Source organism: Protopterus annectens, chromosome 2.part0 (assembly GCF_019279795.1).
Source record: "Protopterus annectens isolate FY-2018-M chromosome 2.part0, PAN1.0, whole genome shotgun sequence".
In the NCBI taxonomy this organism is placed as follows: domain Eukaryota; kingdom Metazoa; phylum Chordata; order Ceratodontiformes; family Protopteridae; genus Protopterus; species Protopterus annectens.
Window position 1 is genome coordinate 871,388,911 of NC_056728.1, and position 16,898 is coordinate 871,405,808.

Genomic DNA, 16,898 nt, shown 5'->3' on the forward strand with positions numbered 1-16,898 from the left:
TCGCACCTGGTGAGCGTCTTTCACTTTGGTCCCAAACAAGGAGGAACCGTCAAATGGGGTGTCAGTGAAGGAATACTTGAAGGCCTCCGCGAAGTGACACAGGCGTAGCCAGGCCTGCCTTCTGAGTGCAACCCCTGAGCTCGCCGCTCTACTCGCTCCTTTGGCCACATATGAAATGAGCCACATGGATGAGTTAATGATGGAGTTAAGGGTAGACACCTGTGTGTTAACAGTCTGAGCTACCACCTCAGGTACGTTACCCAAAAGAGTATCTCCCAGTTCTTTGAGGAGGTCTCTCTGGAGCCGAGTGAAGTGAGATAAATAATCGACCGTAAGGTGAAGGTTGCTGAAGAAATGGTACACTTCCCGTACCGGTCCATGGTCCTAGACTCCTTGTTAGGAGGATGGACCGACGAGGAAGATTCTGCAACTTCCTTCTGGGTGGCTGCCGCCACCACCATGGCATCTACCGGGACTCCTTTTGATAGAAACTCTTTTCCCTGAGGTGCGGACTGGAACTTGTTGGGGCACCTGGGTACGGGCTCTACAGAATCAGGATTTTCCCACACCCTCCGACAAATGAGGTCAAGTAGTTTGTCGAAGGGTGGAGACACCCAAGAGGTGGAAGGTTGAGTGCCAAAGGCCTTAAGGAATACTGACTTCTCCTCGGAAGGAGTTTTGGAAGGCCAGCCTCCACTTTGTTTCAGTATCACCAGGATATCAGAGAAGGAAACATCATCAGAGGAAGACTTGGGGGACCCTTCCGATTCCTCGAGGTCAGTATCGGAGGTGAGACACTCATCCTGGGGGTCTATGTGCTTCCTCTTGCACAACTTTTTCTGGGGGGCACCTCAGGCAAAGATTCTGGGAGACCCTCAGAAGGTTGGGGACCACTCGTGGGGGTGTCCTTAGGGCCTGGCGCTCTGCTGTCCAAAGACAGGGGAGTGTCAAAGGCTCTCACCGGGGTGGTGGCGGATGGAATGACCAACCCTGGTGATGTAGCTGACGATCTTGCCAGCACGCTCCGCATGGCCTCGAATGCAGGTCCTCCCGGCTCCGAGAACTGAGGCCACGACCGGGACCAGGATCCCCCAAGCCAATGCACCAAGAGGGAGACTCGGAACCGACAGCTGTCCCGATGTATCCCCCTCGGGCCCGACCGAAGAAACCCGAGTCTCGAACCCTGTGGACGGAGCCGACATGGTCAGAGCAGAAAGTACAGTTTTGTACCTACCATAAATGTAGATGTTCGAGTGCTAATACAGCTGCAGTCATAACAGATGGGTTCTCCTGCCGTCAGGCGGGTCCTTGGTCGGCCGAATTCCAAAGTCTAGGTCCAGCGTCGGTTGTCGTCGCTTCTTCCCTGACGTCAGTGCGATAGGGGTATAAAGGAACCAGCCGATGACATTTTCTTCAGTTTTTCTTGCCCCAGATGTCAGGTGCCCCCAGAAGGAAGGCAATAATAAATTTGTGTGATAATGCAGTGCTATATAATCAAAATACAGTAGTTGCAAGCAAATACATCATAAATGAAAACCCCGATCAGGTTGTATGAGGATGTGTTAGCCTATAGGCTTGTCCCAAGAGGGGAAGGAGGGAGGGAAACCTGGACTGCAGCTGTATTAGCACTCGAACATCTACATTTATGGTAGGTACAAAACTGTACTATGTTCATCGTGCATACAGCTGCAGTCATAACAGATGGGTAGAATCCCAAAGCTAAGAAAGGGGTGGTAAGCACTAGTTGGAACTAGGAGGAGCGAAAATGCCCTGCAAGACTGCAGTGGCAAAGCCTGCTCTAGATTTGGAGTATAATGGTAGGTTGTAGTGCTTGGAGAAGGTATGCACAGAACTCCAAGTGGCTGCTTCCAAAATATCCTTGGTAGGAACTCCTCTGAGGAAGGCTGCAGAGGTGGCTGTGGCCCTGGTGGAATGAGTTCTAATGCCTGTAGGAACAGTTTTGCCATGAAAGGAATAGCAAAAGTGTATGCAGTGGGCTATCCATTTTGAGATTGTCTGTTTGGAAATTGGCTTCCCTTGAGCTCCTACCGCATAGGCCACAAAGAGCTGTTCTGATTTTCTGAAAGGCTTTGTTCTGTCCAAATAATAATACAGCTGTCTGTGGATGTCCAAGGAATGTAGTAATCTCTCCCCTTTGTTTTGAGGATTAGGATAAAAAATAGGTAAATGTATGGTCTGATTTAAAGCTACCCTGAATACCACTTTAGGCATAAAGGACGGGTTGGTTCATAAGGAAACTCTGTCCTGATGGAAGATGATAAAAGGCTGGACAGCCATGAGAGCCTGTAGTTCTGAAACTCTACGAGCTGAGGTGATAGCCAGAAGGAAAGCTATTTTCCAGGACAAATATTGCAAATCTGATGAGGCAGCTGGCTCAAAGGGAGGCAAGGTCAATTTTTCCAGAATGAAATTAAGATCCCAAGCAGGTATGGGTTGTTTCCTTGGAGGCCTTAAATTATTAGCCCCTCTGAGGAACTGTCTTAAGAGAGGGCGAGAGAATAAAGGTGGATCAGTGTTGTATTCTGCAGAAATGGCTGAGGCATGCATTTTGATGGAGGAGAAAGAAAGTCCACTGCTTAGCAGTTCAGCCAAATATTGTAGTATTTGAGGTAAATTCACTTTTCCAGGATCCTGGCCCTTTTTCTCATTCCAGACACAAAAACGTTTCCATTTTGCGGAGTAAGCTTTTCTAGTTGATGGCCTTCTGGCCTCCAAAATGACATCCTGCACCTCCTTGGAGAGTAGGGCCTGTTGAGATGTTAAGGAATCTTCCATGCAGCTAGATTGAGTGTTTTTAGCTGGCTGTGAAGAGTTTTGAAACTGTGGAACAAAATGAAAGTTGCCGGGTAAAGCACTCCGTAATATTCACAGTCAATCCAAAGGCATAAAAACAAGAGTGCACCAATGGCTGAATTACCTCAAAAGTATTCACGAACAACCACAGCTAGTTTACCGTTTATTGAAGAGAATAAAAGCAGGATCCAAACAAAGTGAGCGCTTTCACGTCCAACAATGACGCTTCTTCAGACTTCAAAAATAACCCAAAAACTGCACTCCTTATATACAGCTTAATTGATGTACTTAAACAAATTAATTGCAAACAATTAAGGTAATTGAAATTAATCAAAGCTGAGCTAAAAGCGTATCCTACTAAAAACACGTAGTGCAACAGAAATATATAAAAACATCATTTAAAAACTGACATGTAAAATAATATTTGCATCTTCACATAAATAAAATACATATAGTACTTATAAACAGAAGTTAATGTTTTAAGGATCGTGCTGCCAAATGTGGCTTCAATGTGATTTTATCATTCAATCCATAAATATGTGCTTGCAACCTCACCACCCATCTATTTTCTATCTCTTCTAACTTGTTTTTAAAGTTACCTAATCTATGTGTTCTCCGAAGTTTTTCTAATACTTTAAACCTGAAGGAATGTCTAAGTCCACTATCAAGTATGTGTTGAGCCAGAGCGTTGTTGGTATTTTCTTTGTGTATAGCATAAATATGCTCTCTAATTCGCTCTCTCAATGTCCTGTTAGTTTTGCCTACGTAAAACTTAAAACATTCTTGACACTGAGCTAAATAGACTACGTCAGTAGTCCTACAATCAGCATATCCTTTGAACTTATAAACATGCCCAGTAATGGGATGTTTAAAAGTCTGATCATCATCTATGTATTGGCATTGGTTGCATGAACGGCAGGGAAATGTGCCTATTCTATTGGACCTGTTGGACTCGTCTACAGTGTTGTCATAACATAAAATCCTGTTGAGAGATTTCATATTCCTATAGGATATATTAGGTTGATCACTCACTAGCCGTCTGATATGATCATCATGCATAAGCAACTTCCAATTGTCGCTAATGATATGCTTAATGTGACTATTCCTATTGGTAAAGGAAATAGTGAGCCTATTCTTGGCCGCTCTGGTTGTGATCTGCTTAGTATGTGGTGAGGAAGAAGAAAAATCATGGTCCACCCTGTTGAAAAATGGGGTTCCTTTACCCATTCTATGTTGGTCACTCATTGATATGGCTCCCTGTACCTCTGCTGTCTTATACCCTCTGGATATGAAGTTATTAGCCAGCTTAACTGTATGTTGTCTATAAACATCATCCTGTGTGGTTAATCTAGATAATCTCAGTGCTTGATTATCAACTACATTAGAATAGACATGACGAGGATGCATGCTGGTCCGATGTAATAAATTGTTCCTCCAGCATGATTTTCTAAACAGTTCAGTGTTGATACCTGTATTTGTCTTGGTTAACTTCACATCTAGAAATTCAATTGTGTTGCTAGAATGTGTACTTTCAAACTCAAGAAAATTTGTCGTACCATTGATATAGTGGACAAATTCTTGTAATCTTTCTTCTGTTCCTCTCCACACCAAGAACACATCATCCACAAAATGACTATAAAATCTGAGATGTTCCGAGTAGTCTGGGTTCCCCAAAACATATGTGCCTTCCCAATATGCCAACACCAGGTTGGCATATGAGTTGGCACAAGGGGTCCCCATTGCTACCCCCTTCCTTTGTAGGTAATATGCTCTATCAAATAACAGTACATTGTTCTCAAGAATAATTTCTAATAATAATGTCCATCTAATTATCAAATTATTGGTAACATTTTTATCTAATAAAAATAATCTAACATATTCAATTCCTGTCTTGTTGGGTATGGAGGTAAACAGGGATCTGACATCTAGTGTGACAAAGAGATCGTTCTTATCGATAGGTTCTAATTTATTAAAACTAGCCAAACTTTCAAGGAAATGTTGTGTGTCCCTCAATATATGTTGTGTTCCATTAACAACAGGTTTGAACATTTTATCCAAGTATATTGATAATGGTTCGGTTAGCCATCCCTTGCTTGAAACAATTGGTCTCAATGGGGGATCAATTAAATTCTTGTGTACCTTTGGAAGTCCCCTAAAGGTGGGAACCAATGGATTTTCCACGATAAAATACTTGTATAACTCAAGATTAATAACATTGCTCAATAATAAATCATATACATGTCCATACACATTCTTAATTAACATATTGAGAGAACTACCATTCAATGTTTGGTATGTCTCACTGTCTGATAACATATACTCTATTTTGTCATTGTACATCTCCTTGTCCATCACCACGATGGCTCCCCCTTTATCTGCCTGTCTAATTACAATGTCCACATTGTTCTGTAAGCTTATGATAGCTTCCTTCTCATCTTTGGTAGTATTATAAAAATCGGGTTTCACATAACTATTGTTGTATAGTTTATGTAAGTCACATTCACAGGCCCGTTCAAATGCATCCAACATGGGATTATGTGGAGGCATGAAAGTGGAGGGCTTCTTAAATTCTTTGATATTATTGCTATCATATTTATCATTGTCTCCAAATAATAATTTCAACCCAATGTTCCTTGTGAACAATTTAATGTCCATTATGATGTCCGCTACATCAATAAAACCAGAGGGGATAAAACTCAACCCCTTGTTTAAAATAGATATTTCATGCTTATTAAGCACGTACCTGGAAATGTTGAGAACTAAGTTCTCTGTGTCGGTTTCAGTGTCTTTCTCTGTTGTTGGTAAATCTCCTCGGTACTTTTTCTTTTTGTCTGCCTGTTGTTGGGTGACCAAGTACTTTTCTCGAAGGACTTTATGGGTAGCGGGAGAGTCGGAAAGCCCTCCGGTTCCAAAAAAACCTCTTCCATGTCTATATTTAAAAATGCATCGATAGTTGGCTGTTTTCTGCGGACATCCTTGTTGACTGTAGCTTCAATGGAACGGGACACACTGTGTAGAGGTGAACAAGACTCTCCATCTGAATGGACGATTGCCTCAACAATGACCTGTCGTTTAACATTGGGATTGGGCTGCACTGGATAGGTGCTGGCCTTCAAATTCCTTGCTTCATGTTTAGAATGCCCTGATTTCAAAGCGTCGGCTGACGTCACGATGGGCGTGTTGATCTGCGTTACTGCTGCACCATTCGGATGGTTACGAAAAGTCGTAGTGTTGCTGGATTCAATGTTAGGATGTTTAAAACTCCTGTCCCTCGGCCAGGAAAACACCTGGCCTTTTTGAAAGTCCAAAAAATCCCTCTCCAACTTTCTTTTTTTATCCTGTAGGGATTTACTTTCAAATGAAGACAACATCAGCTTCAAATCATCATGTAAAATCTCCAATTCTTTAGCATTCAGTATTCTAATGAGTTCTGCCTCCAAGCTTTTGATCTCAAGCTTAAGCGCTTTCTCCAACTGCTCATACTGCTCTATTAATATTTTTATGTAAGCAAAACATGTTTCAAGATTGAGCTTTTGCCATTTAGCCAAAAGCTCAGGATAGGCTGTGCCGAAGGTGGGCATTTTAAGTACTCTTAAGCCCCTAGGAACGAGCTTGAAACTCAGGCAAGCCTCCATGTGTAACTTTTGCCATTGAATGCTTTTTAGCTTTTGTAATTTCGTTTCAAGCCGCCTCGTGATTAAAATAATGTCCATGTCATGTTGCATTCTGTTGCGTTCATCATCATTGTTACACAGCTCTTTCGTTGACAGTTTCAATAAAGGATTATTGTTCATCTCTGTAAAATCCCTTAAATTAAATGCTCCATTAGACTCAGAAGTTTGTATCTCAATCAGTGGTGTAGGTTCAACAGCCATGTCCCAGGCAATGAATCACAAAAGCAAAATCAGGAACAAAATGAGCGCTCACTTTATGTTTGGATCCTGCTTTTATTCTCTTCAATAAACAGTAAACTAGCTGTGGTTGTTCGTGAATACTTTTGAGGTAATTCAGCCATTGGTGCACTCTTGTTTTTATGCCTTTGGATTGACTGTGAATATTACGGAGTGCTTTACCCGGCAACTTTCATTTTGTTCCTGATTTTGCTTTTGTGATTCATTGCCTGGGACATGGCTGTTGAACCTACACCACTGATTGAGATACAAACTTCTGAGTCTAATGGAGCATTTAATTTAAGGGATTTTACAGAGATGAACAATAATCCTTTATTGAAACTGTCAACGAAAGAGCTGTGTAACAATGATGATGAACGCAACAGAATGCAACATGACATGGACATTATTTTAACCACGAGGCGGCTTGAAACAAAATTACAAAAGCTAAAAAGCATTCAATGGCAAAAGTTACACATGGAGGCTTGCCTGAGTTTCAAGCTCATTCCTAGGGGCTTAAGAGTACTTAAAATGCCCACCTTCGGCACAGCCTATCCTGAGCTTTTGGCTAAATGGCAAAAGCTCAATCTTGAAACAAGTTTTGCTTACATAAAAATATTAATGGAGCAGTATGAGCAGTTGGAGAAAGCGCTTAAGCTTGAGATCAAAAGCTTGGAGGCAGAACTCATTAGAATACTGAATGCTAAAGAATTGGAGATTTTACATGATGATTTGAAGCCGATGTTGTCTTCATTTGAAAGGAAATCCCTACAGGATAAAAAAAGAAAGTTGGAGAGGGATTTTTTGGACTTTCAAAAAGGCCAGGTGTTTTCCTGGCCGAGGGACAGGAGTTTTAAACATCCTAACATTGAATCCAGCAACACTACAACTTTTCGTAACCATCCGAATGGTGCAGCAGTAACGCAGATCAACACGCCCATCGTGACGTCAGCCGACGCTTTGAAATCAGGGCATTCTAAACATGAAGCAAGGAATTTGAAGGCCAGCACCTATCCAGTGCAGCCCAATCCCAACGTTAAACGACAGGTCATTGTTGAGGCAATCGTCCATTCAGATGGAGAGTCTTGTTCACCTCTACACAATGTGTCCCGTTCCATTGAAGCTACAGTCAACAAGGATGTCCGCAGAAAACAGCCAACTATCGATGCATTTTTAAATATAGACACGGAAGAGGTTTTTTTGGAACCGGAGGGCTTTCCGACTCTCCCGCTACCCATAAAGTCCTTCGAGAAAAGGACTTGGTCACCCAACAACAGGCAGACAAAAAGAAAAAGTACCGAGGAGATTTACCAACAACAGAGAAAGGCACTGAAACCGACACAGAGAACTTAGTTCTCAACATTTCCAGGTACGTGCTTAATAAGCATGAAATATCTATTTTAAACAAGGGGTTGAGTTTTATCCCCTCTGGTTTTATTGATGTAGCGGACATCATAATGGACATTAAATTGTTCACAAGGAACATTGGGTTGAAATTATTATTTGGAGACAATGATAAATATGATAGCAATAATATCAAAGAATTTAAGAAGCCCTCCACTTTCATGCCTCCACATAATCCCATGTTGGATGCATTTGAACGGGCCTGTGAATGTGACTTACATAAACTATACAACAATAGTTACGTGAAACCCGATTTTTATAATACTACCAAAGATGAGAAGGAAGCTATCATAAGCTTACAGAACAATGTGGACATTGTAATTAGACAGGCAGATAAAGGGGGAGCCATCGTGGTGATGGACAAGGAGATGTACAATGACAAAATAGAGTATATGTTATCAGACAGTGAGACGTACCAAACATTGAATGGTAGTTCTCTCAATATGTTAATTAAGAATGTGTATGGACATGTATATGATTTATTATTGAGCAATGTTATTAATCTTGAGTTATACAAGTATTTTATAGTGGAAAATCCATTGGTTCCCACCTTTAGGGGACTTCCAAAGGTACACAAGAATTTAATGGATCCCCCATTGAGACCAATTGTTTCAAGCAAGGGATGGCTAACCGAACCATTATCAATATACTTGGATAAAATGTTCAAACCTGTTGTTAATGGAACACAACATATATTGAGGGACACTCAACATTTCCTTGAAAGTTTGGCTAGTTTTAATAAATTAGAACCTATCGATAAGAACGATCTCTTTGTCACACTAGATGTCAGATCCCTGTTTACATCCATACCCAACAAGACAGGAATTGAATATGTTAGATTATTTTTATTAGATAAAAATGTTACCAATAATTTGATAATTAGATGGACATTATTATTAGAAATTATTCTTGAGAACAATGTACTGTTATTTGATAGAGCACATTACCTACAAAGGAAGGGGGTAGCAATGGGGACCCCTTGTGCAAACTCATATGCCAACCTGGTGTTGGCATATTGGGAAGGCACATATGTTTTGGGGAACCCAGACTACTCGGAACATCTCAGATTTTATAGTCGTTTTGTGGATGATGTGTTCTTGGTGTGGAGAGGAACAGAAGAAAGATTACAAGAATTTGTCCACTATATCAATGGTACGACAAATTTTCTTGAGTTTGAAAGTACACATTCTAGCAACACAATTGAATTTCTAGATGTGAAGTTAACCAAGACAAATACAGGTATCAACACTGAACTGTTTAGAAAATCATGCTGGAGGAACAATTTATTACATCGGACCAGCATGCATCCTCGTCATGTCTATTCTAATGTAGTTGATAATCAAGCACTGAGATTATCTAGATTAACCACACAGGATGATGTTTATAGACAACATACAGTTAAGCTGGCTAATAACTTCATATCCAGGGGGTATAAGACAGCAGAGGTACAGGGAGCCATATCAATGAGTGACCAACATAGAATGGGTAAAGGAACCCCATTTTTCAACAGGGTGGACCACGATTTTTCTTCTTCCTCGCCACATACTAAGCAGATCACAACCAGAGCGGCCAAGAATAGGCTCACTATTTCCTTTACCAATAGGAATAGTCACATTAAGCGTATCATTAGTGACAATTGGAAGTTGCTTATGCATGATGATCATATCAGACGGCTAAGTGAGTGATCAACCTAATATATCCTATAGGAATATGAAATCTCTCAACAGGATTTTATGTTATGACAACACTGTAGACGAGTCCAACAGGTCCAACAGAATAGGCACATTTCCCTGCCGTTCATGCAACCAATGCCAATACATAGATGATGATCAGACTTTTAAACATCCCATTACTGGGCATGTTTATAAGTTCAAAGGATATGCTGATTGTAGGACTACTGACGTAGTCTATTTAGCTCAGTGTCAAGAATGTTTTAAGTTTTACATAGGCAAAACTAACAGGACATTGAGAGAGCGAATTAGAGAGCATATTTATGCTATACACACAGAAAATACCAACAACACTCTGGCTCAACACATACTTGATAGTGGACTTAGACATTCCTTCAGGTTTAAAGTATTAGAAAAACTTCGGAGAACACATAGATTAGGTAACTTTAAAAACAAGTTAGAAGAGATAGAAAATAGATGGGTGGTGAGGTTGCAAGCACATATTTATGGATTGAATGATAAAATCACATTGAAGCCACATTTGGCAGCACGATCCTTAAAACATTAACTTCTATTTATAAGTACTATATGTATTTTATTTATGTGAAGATGCAAATATTATTTTACATGTCAGTTTTTAAATGATGTTTTTATATATTTCTGTTGCACTACGTGTTTTTAGTAGGATACGCTTTTAGCTCAGCTTTGATTAATTTCAATTACCTTAATTGTTTGCAATTAATTTGTTTAAGTACATCAATTAAGCTGTATATAAGGAGTGCAGTTTTTGGGTTATTTTTGAAGTCTGAAGAAGCGTCATTGTTGGACGTGAAAGCGCTCACTTTATGTTTGGATCCTGCTTTTATTCTCTTCAATAAACGGTAAACTAGCTGTGTTTGTTTGTGAATACTTTTGAGGTAATTCAGCCATTGGTGCACTCTTGTTTTTATGCCTTTAGTTTTGAAACTGTGCTGAGTCAGAAGAGGAGGCATTAGAGGCAGAGTCCATGGTGGGGAATGCGTCAGGCTCCTCAGGAGTGGGTACCAGTGTTGCCTTGGCCAGTCCAGAGCAATGAGAATCATCTTTGGTCTGTCTGCTTTGGTCTCTAATAGAACTTTGGGCAGCAGAGGAAGAGGAGGGAAGGCATAAACTGTCATTGATGTCCAACTGAAAGAAAGGATGTCCACTCTCCAGGCCTTTGGATGGAAGATCCTTGAGCAGAATTTTGTCAATTGATGATTCTTGTGTGAGGCAAAGAGATCTATGTCTGGGCTTCCCCATTCTTGGATTATTTCTGTAAAAACTTTTGGATGCAATTTCCATTCGTGTGGATCTGTCATATTCCTGCTTAGGTTGTCTGCCAGTGTGTTTTCCTTGCCTGGCAAGTACTGTGCTTGTAGTTCCATTTGTAAGTCCATGGCCATGTTCCAAAGTGACATGGCCAGTCTGCATAGGGGTTAAGAATGTGTTCCTCCCTGTTTGTTTATGTACCACATAACTGTGGTGTTGTCCGTTCTTATCAATAATTGACCTGGTTGTAGAAGGTCCTTGAAAGCTATAATAGCATTTATTACTGCTAGCATTTATTTTCGATTGATGTAAAGGTGCTTTTCTTTTTGGGACCATTTGCCCTGAATGCACCGATCTGTCATGTGCGCCCCCCAGGCATAGTCCGAGACGTCTGTTGTGATGACTTGATTTGCTTGAGGCTTGCTGAATGGAAGACCTGTGTTTGTTTGACATGCTTGAGCCCACCACAGAAATTCTATTTGCAGACATGGGATTAGTGGTATTATTGTTTCCAAACTGTGGCTGTGTTGAGACCATATGTTTTTCAGGTACCATTGTAGTTTACTCATATGCAGCTTTGCACATGAGATTAGTAAGATGCAAGATGCCATAAATCCCAGAGCCTGCAGGATTTTCCTTGCAGTCAGCCTGGTGCAATTTGCTAGTGTTCTGAAGTATTGTATTAGTTGCCCCTGCTTTTCTGGCGTGAGGTAGGCCATCTGGGTGTTTGTGTTCAAATTGGCACCCAGGAAAATTATCTTCCTAGAGAGTATTAGCCTTGATTTCTTTTTGTTGACTGTGTATCCCAGAGATTTCAATAACATTATTACATAAGCCAGATGTTTCAGAAGAATGTGCTTGCTGTCTGCTTGGATCAGGCAGTCATCCAAATAGGGGTATATTTGTATCCCTTGAAGTCTGCAGTAGGCAATTACTGAAGCCAGGCATTTCGTGAATACTCTGGGCACAGTAGATAAGCCAAAGGGCAAAGCAGAAAATTGATAATGGGTTGAACCTGCAAGAAATCTGAGGTACCTTCTGCAATTTTGTCTGATTGGGACATGCAGGTATGCCTCCTTGAGGTCAAATGTTACCAGCCAAGACTCCTTGCCCAGCATGGGAAGAAGTTGCTGTAGAGTGAGCATCTTGAATTTTGGTAAGAGTAGAAATGTGTTTAGGATGGATAAATCCAAAATAGGTCTCCAATCTTTTCCCTTCCTTGGTACCAGAAATAGCCTGGAATAAAAACCTTGACCTTGTTCGTGCGTAGGTACCTCTTGAATAGCTTTCATGTTTATGAGGTCTGTAATTTGCTTTTGTGCCTCTGCCCTCTGACTGTGTGGCAGGTTTGGCATACCTAAAATGAAAGGGTGTGAAAATGGAATTTGTAGCCTCTGTTTATAATGTCCAGGATCCATTTGTCCTTTGTGACAACATGCCAATTTTTTGAAAATAATGCCAGCTTTCCTCCTAAGGGGGCTGCCATTTGAAACCTGGTTGGCATGCAAAGGGGAAAGTCATTGGGTTTGCTTTCTGAAAGATTGCGAGTTGTCCTCACCACCTCTTTGTGTAGGAGCTTGCCATTGTCTGCCTCTATACGATCCTTGGGATTGTCCTCTGCCCCGTGGACGCCTGTATCTGCCTCTTTGGGGTCTGTCTGTGGCAGGAAACGACCAGTTTTTGGAAGGCCAATTTCTACTAAAACGTAGGGGTTGAACCTGTAGAAATTCTTTTACAGTTTGCATTGATTTAGCCTTTTCCTCCATTTTCCTTAATACCTCCTCAGCATTAGCACCAAATAGTACATCCTTTTGAAGAGGGGCGTCTAGTAATTTAGCTTTGACATGATCAGGCAAGGCTTGTTCCTTGAGCCAGTCATGCCTACGTATGACTGATCCTGTAACAGCAGCTCTACATGAGGCCTCTAGAGCATCAAAACCACATTGTAAGGTATGCTTACCCACTTGTTCTGCACTATGCATCAAATCCTGCAACTCCTTCAAGTCTGGTTGTTCAGGTTGTGACATTTTACTCTTCAATTGTGATAACAAAACTGTTGGTATTTTAGCATATGAAACTGACAGTTTAAGGCCCTCATGGATAAGGTAGCCGAGGTATATACCTTTTTTCCCCACCTTTCTAAGGATCTGGAATCTCTCTCGGAAGGCAATGGATTTTTGGCAATGGAGGCCTTAACTCCCTTGGGGCCTTGTGAGATGGTTTCTGGGTCAGCAGCATGGCTTTTGTAAAGAAATTGGTGTGAGTCAGGAACCCTGTAGTACCTGTCAGGCTTAACTGGAGCTGGAGGTAGAGAGTCCGGGTTAAGGCAGGCCTCCGAGTAAACATCATCTAGGATGTCCAAGACAGGAGGTATAGCCAGAGGCCTATGCTGAGGTAACAAGAGAAATTCCCTGAGCCTTTTCTTGGAATCTGAATAATCCTGGCCTTCCCAGTGGAAGTGTTCCCTTAAGGTATGCAAAGTTTCCCCAAATGAGTAATCCCCAGGGGGGGATACAGAAGGGATGGACTCCTCCGTATCAGAGTCTTCAAAAGGGGAGTAAGAATATTCATCATCATCAGAGTGCTCTGAAATAATGAAGCCCTGATCAGAGGAGGGGGAATCTTCCTCCACTCTGGGCCTTTTGTCCGGTGGGGGCTGAGAACCTCTGATTAGAGTAATTAAATCCTCAGCCATTTTAAGCATCTGTTTCTTAGGCATGGGGCCTGGAGATGGGCCCTGTGCAGCTGGTCTCTTAGGGTGCATGGTTGCTTTAGACTTTGTGAAACCTTGATGGAGAAAGAAGACGAAGGTCTGAAGACACCTTGAGTGGAGGTGGACCTGTCCACATTCTGAGTTTCAACGCCAAGAGTGGCTTTGGTATCTGTAGTCGGGGTGTGGGCCGAGGAGCCTGCGAACTCGGGCACAGGAGACACCGTCAAAGAAGTGTCATCGGTAATCAGGGGCTGCGTAGGTGCCTCACTGAGAACCGGACCACGTGTAGTCGGCTTTGGCGTGGTGTCGGTAGAGGCCACGGACCTCGGGTGTCGGTCCTTGTCTTTGCGTTTTTTAGACAAAACCGGAGTCGGAGTATCCAACGACATAGTATAGTTAAATGCTTTCCCAAAATAATGCTGGGGCGAACCCCGCCCGACGCTTAATAGTGCGTTTGTTGAATGTAGCACAAAAGCGACAGACCGAGACGTCGTGGTCTGGGCCTAAACAAGGTATACAGAGGGAATGGAAATCCTTATGCGGTATTTGCTTCCCACAAGAAATACAATTATTAACTTTGTCTGACCGGTCTGAGGCAAGAAAAGTTTCCCCAACGGGGTACTTAGCTTTTATGAAGACTTCAGTTTCCAAATTTCGTAATTTCAGGAGCTGGCCGACCGGCACTTGCGAACTGCTTCTGCTTCGGGCACCGCGCGGCAAGAAAGACTGAAGAAAATGGCGTCAGCTGGTTCCTTTATACCCCTGTCGCACTGACGTCAGGGAAGAAGCGACGACAACCGACGCCGGACCTAGACTTTGGAATTCGGCTGACCAAGGACCCGCCTTAAGGCAGGAGAACCCATCTGTTATGACTGCAGCTGTATGCACGATGAACATGTTGGCACCGATAAACCCAAAGGGGGGTATCGGAGCTGGCGCAGGAACATCACTCGGAGCGGAGCATACTGGCTCCGACAGCAAGGAAGTGTTCGGAGGAGGAATCATACAGATGGATATGGCAATAGGCTCCGGAGCCGAATGGGTCAGAGCCGAAAACAATTTGGCCAACACCGGCGATTGCAGGAGCCTCTGCACTACCCTGTCAACATCCAAATCAGAAAGTCTGGAGGATTTAGAGGAAATACATGGAGATTGGGATCTCTTGTCCAGTGAACCAAGTCTGACACTGAGCGATCGGCTCTGAATGGGCTCAAAGATGATGGGAGTCGATGCCGTTTCGGTTAATACCGATACCTCCTGTGGCCCCGAAGACAATGGAGCCGAGAAGGCAGAGTCCAAAACTGTAATCTTCTCCGGGGGCTCTGAAGAGGTAGATGGAGCCGGAGACCTTTTCTTGGACTTGGAAGCTTTAGACTTAGTACTAGAAGCCGAATTAATAGCTTCCTCAAAAGATGGTTTTAAAAGTCCTTTTAGAATTAACTTGTTTTTTCTCTCCTGGAGCACCCTAGGACTGAACGCGTGGCAAAAGCTACATGACTCCTGTAAATGGATGGCTCCGAGGCAGTAGACACCCACAGAATGTCCATCCGTGATGTACATTTTATATCCACATTTGGAACATTTCTTAAAGCCAGAAGGCTTATTTTCCTTCTGATCCTTGGGCATTTTACTCTGAACAGTAAAGGAAGCCTAGAACTAACACGCAAAAATGGCGAGAAAACACCACACAATAATGAACACCAGGCACTAACCAACAGGCACACTGAGTGCCTCTAATCTAGATGGTTCACACAACAAGACACTGGAAAAACAACACAGTCACACAAGAACCTCTAATTAAAACGGTTCTGCAAACCAAGGGTTGATTAAGTACAGAAGGGGAAGACTAAGTCCTCTAACTAAAATGGGCCTAGCCCGCTGGAACAGAAGGGATACCAAACAACCACAGCACTGAAACACACACAATTTAGCGATCAGCAAGAGCAGCTATTAAAATAGCTTTTGGGTTTGAACACAACTTTCTCAACGAGAAATAGTAAAAGAGAGGGTACTTAGCCACAGCCAAGCGAGACCACTTCCGAGCTCTACAAATGGCAAAAAAGATCTGGGGATAGGGAGTAGTGCATCCTGGGATACCCTCTTAGCCCAGCCAATGAGAGACTTTGAGCTAGTAAAAATCGGCCGAGTCAGAGCCGATATTCGGCTCCGAACCCACGGGTAAGAATGCAGGCGAGCTAGGACTACATAACATCGAAGGATTCCACAGCCATTAGTGCATGTAACTCAGACACTCTTCTCACTGAAGTGATGGCTAGAAGTAATGCTGTTTTCCAAGACAGGAATTTTAACTGTGCTGTAACAGCAGGCTCAAAAGTGGGAAGTGTGAACTTCTCTAGTACAAAGTTTAAGACCCAGGCAGGGGTGGGAGCTCTCCTTGGGGGTCTTAAATTGTTAGCGCCTCTCAGGAACTGTTTGACAAGAGGGTAAGAAAAGCAAGGTGGCTCAGTATTATAATGAGCTGAGATGGCCAAGGCATAAATCTTAATAGAAGAGAAGGATAGGCCCTTTGGGGAGCAGCTCTGCTAGGTAATCTAGGATTTGAGGTAAGGTGGGCATGGTTCTGTCCTTTCCTTGATACTGGCTCCAAGAACAGTATATTTTCCATTTTTCTGAATAGGATTTCCTAGTACTAGGCCTTCTGGCCTCAAGGATGATGTCCAGCACATTTGCTGAGAGTTGCTGGTGGTGTATTCAAGGAATAAGCCAGGCTGCAAGGTTTAGGGTTTGCAGCTGAGAATTCAAAATCTGTTCCTCCTGCTGGGACAGCAGGGGGGGGAGGGGTCTGATGTAGGTGCCAGGCTGGCACTGCTGCCAGACTGCGTAGGAGTGGGTACCAGTGCTGGCGGGGCCAGTCCAGTGCAATAAGGATTGTCCTTGGTTTGTCCTGTCTGAACTTGAGTAGTACTTTTGAGAGGGGCAGAGGGGGAAAGGCATAAATTGAGAGGTTTTCCCATGTAAAGGATAGGGCATTCACTTTCCATGCTTGGCTGTGGGGATTTCTGGTGCAAAATTTGCTCAAGTGATGATTTTGGGGGGAGGCAAAGAGGTCCACCTGGTGTCCCCCACCTGTGGGTTAGAAATTTGAATGAGTTGGGT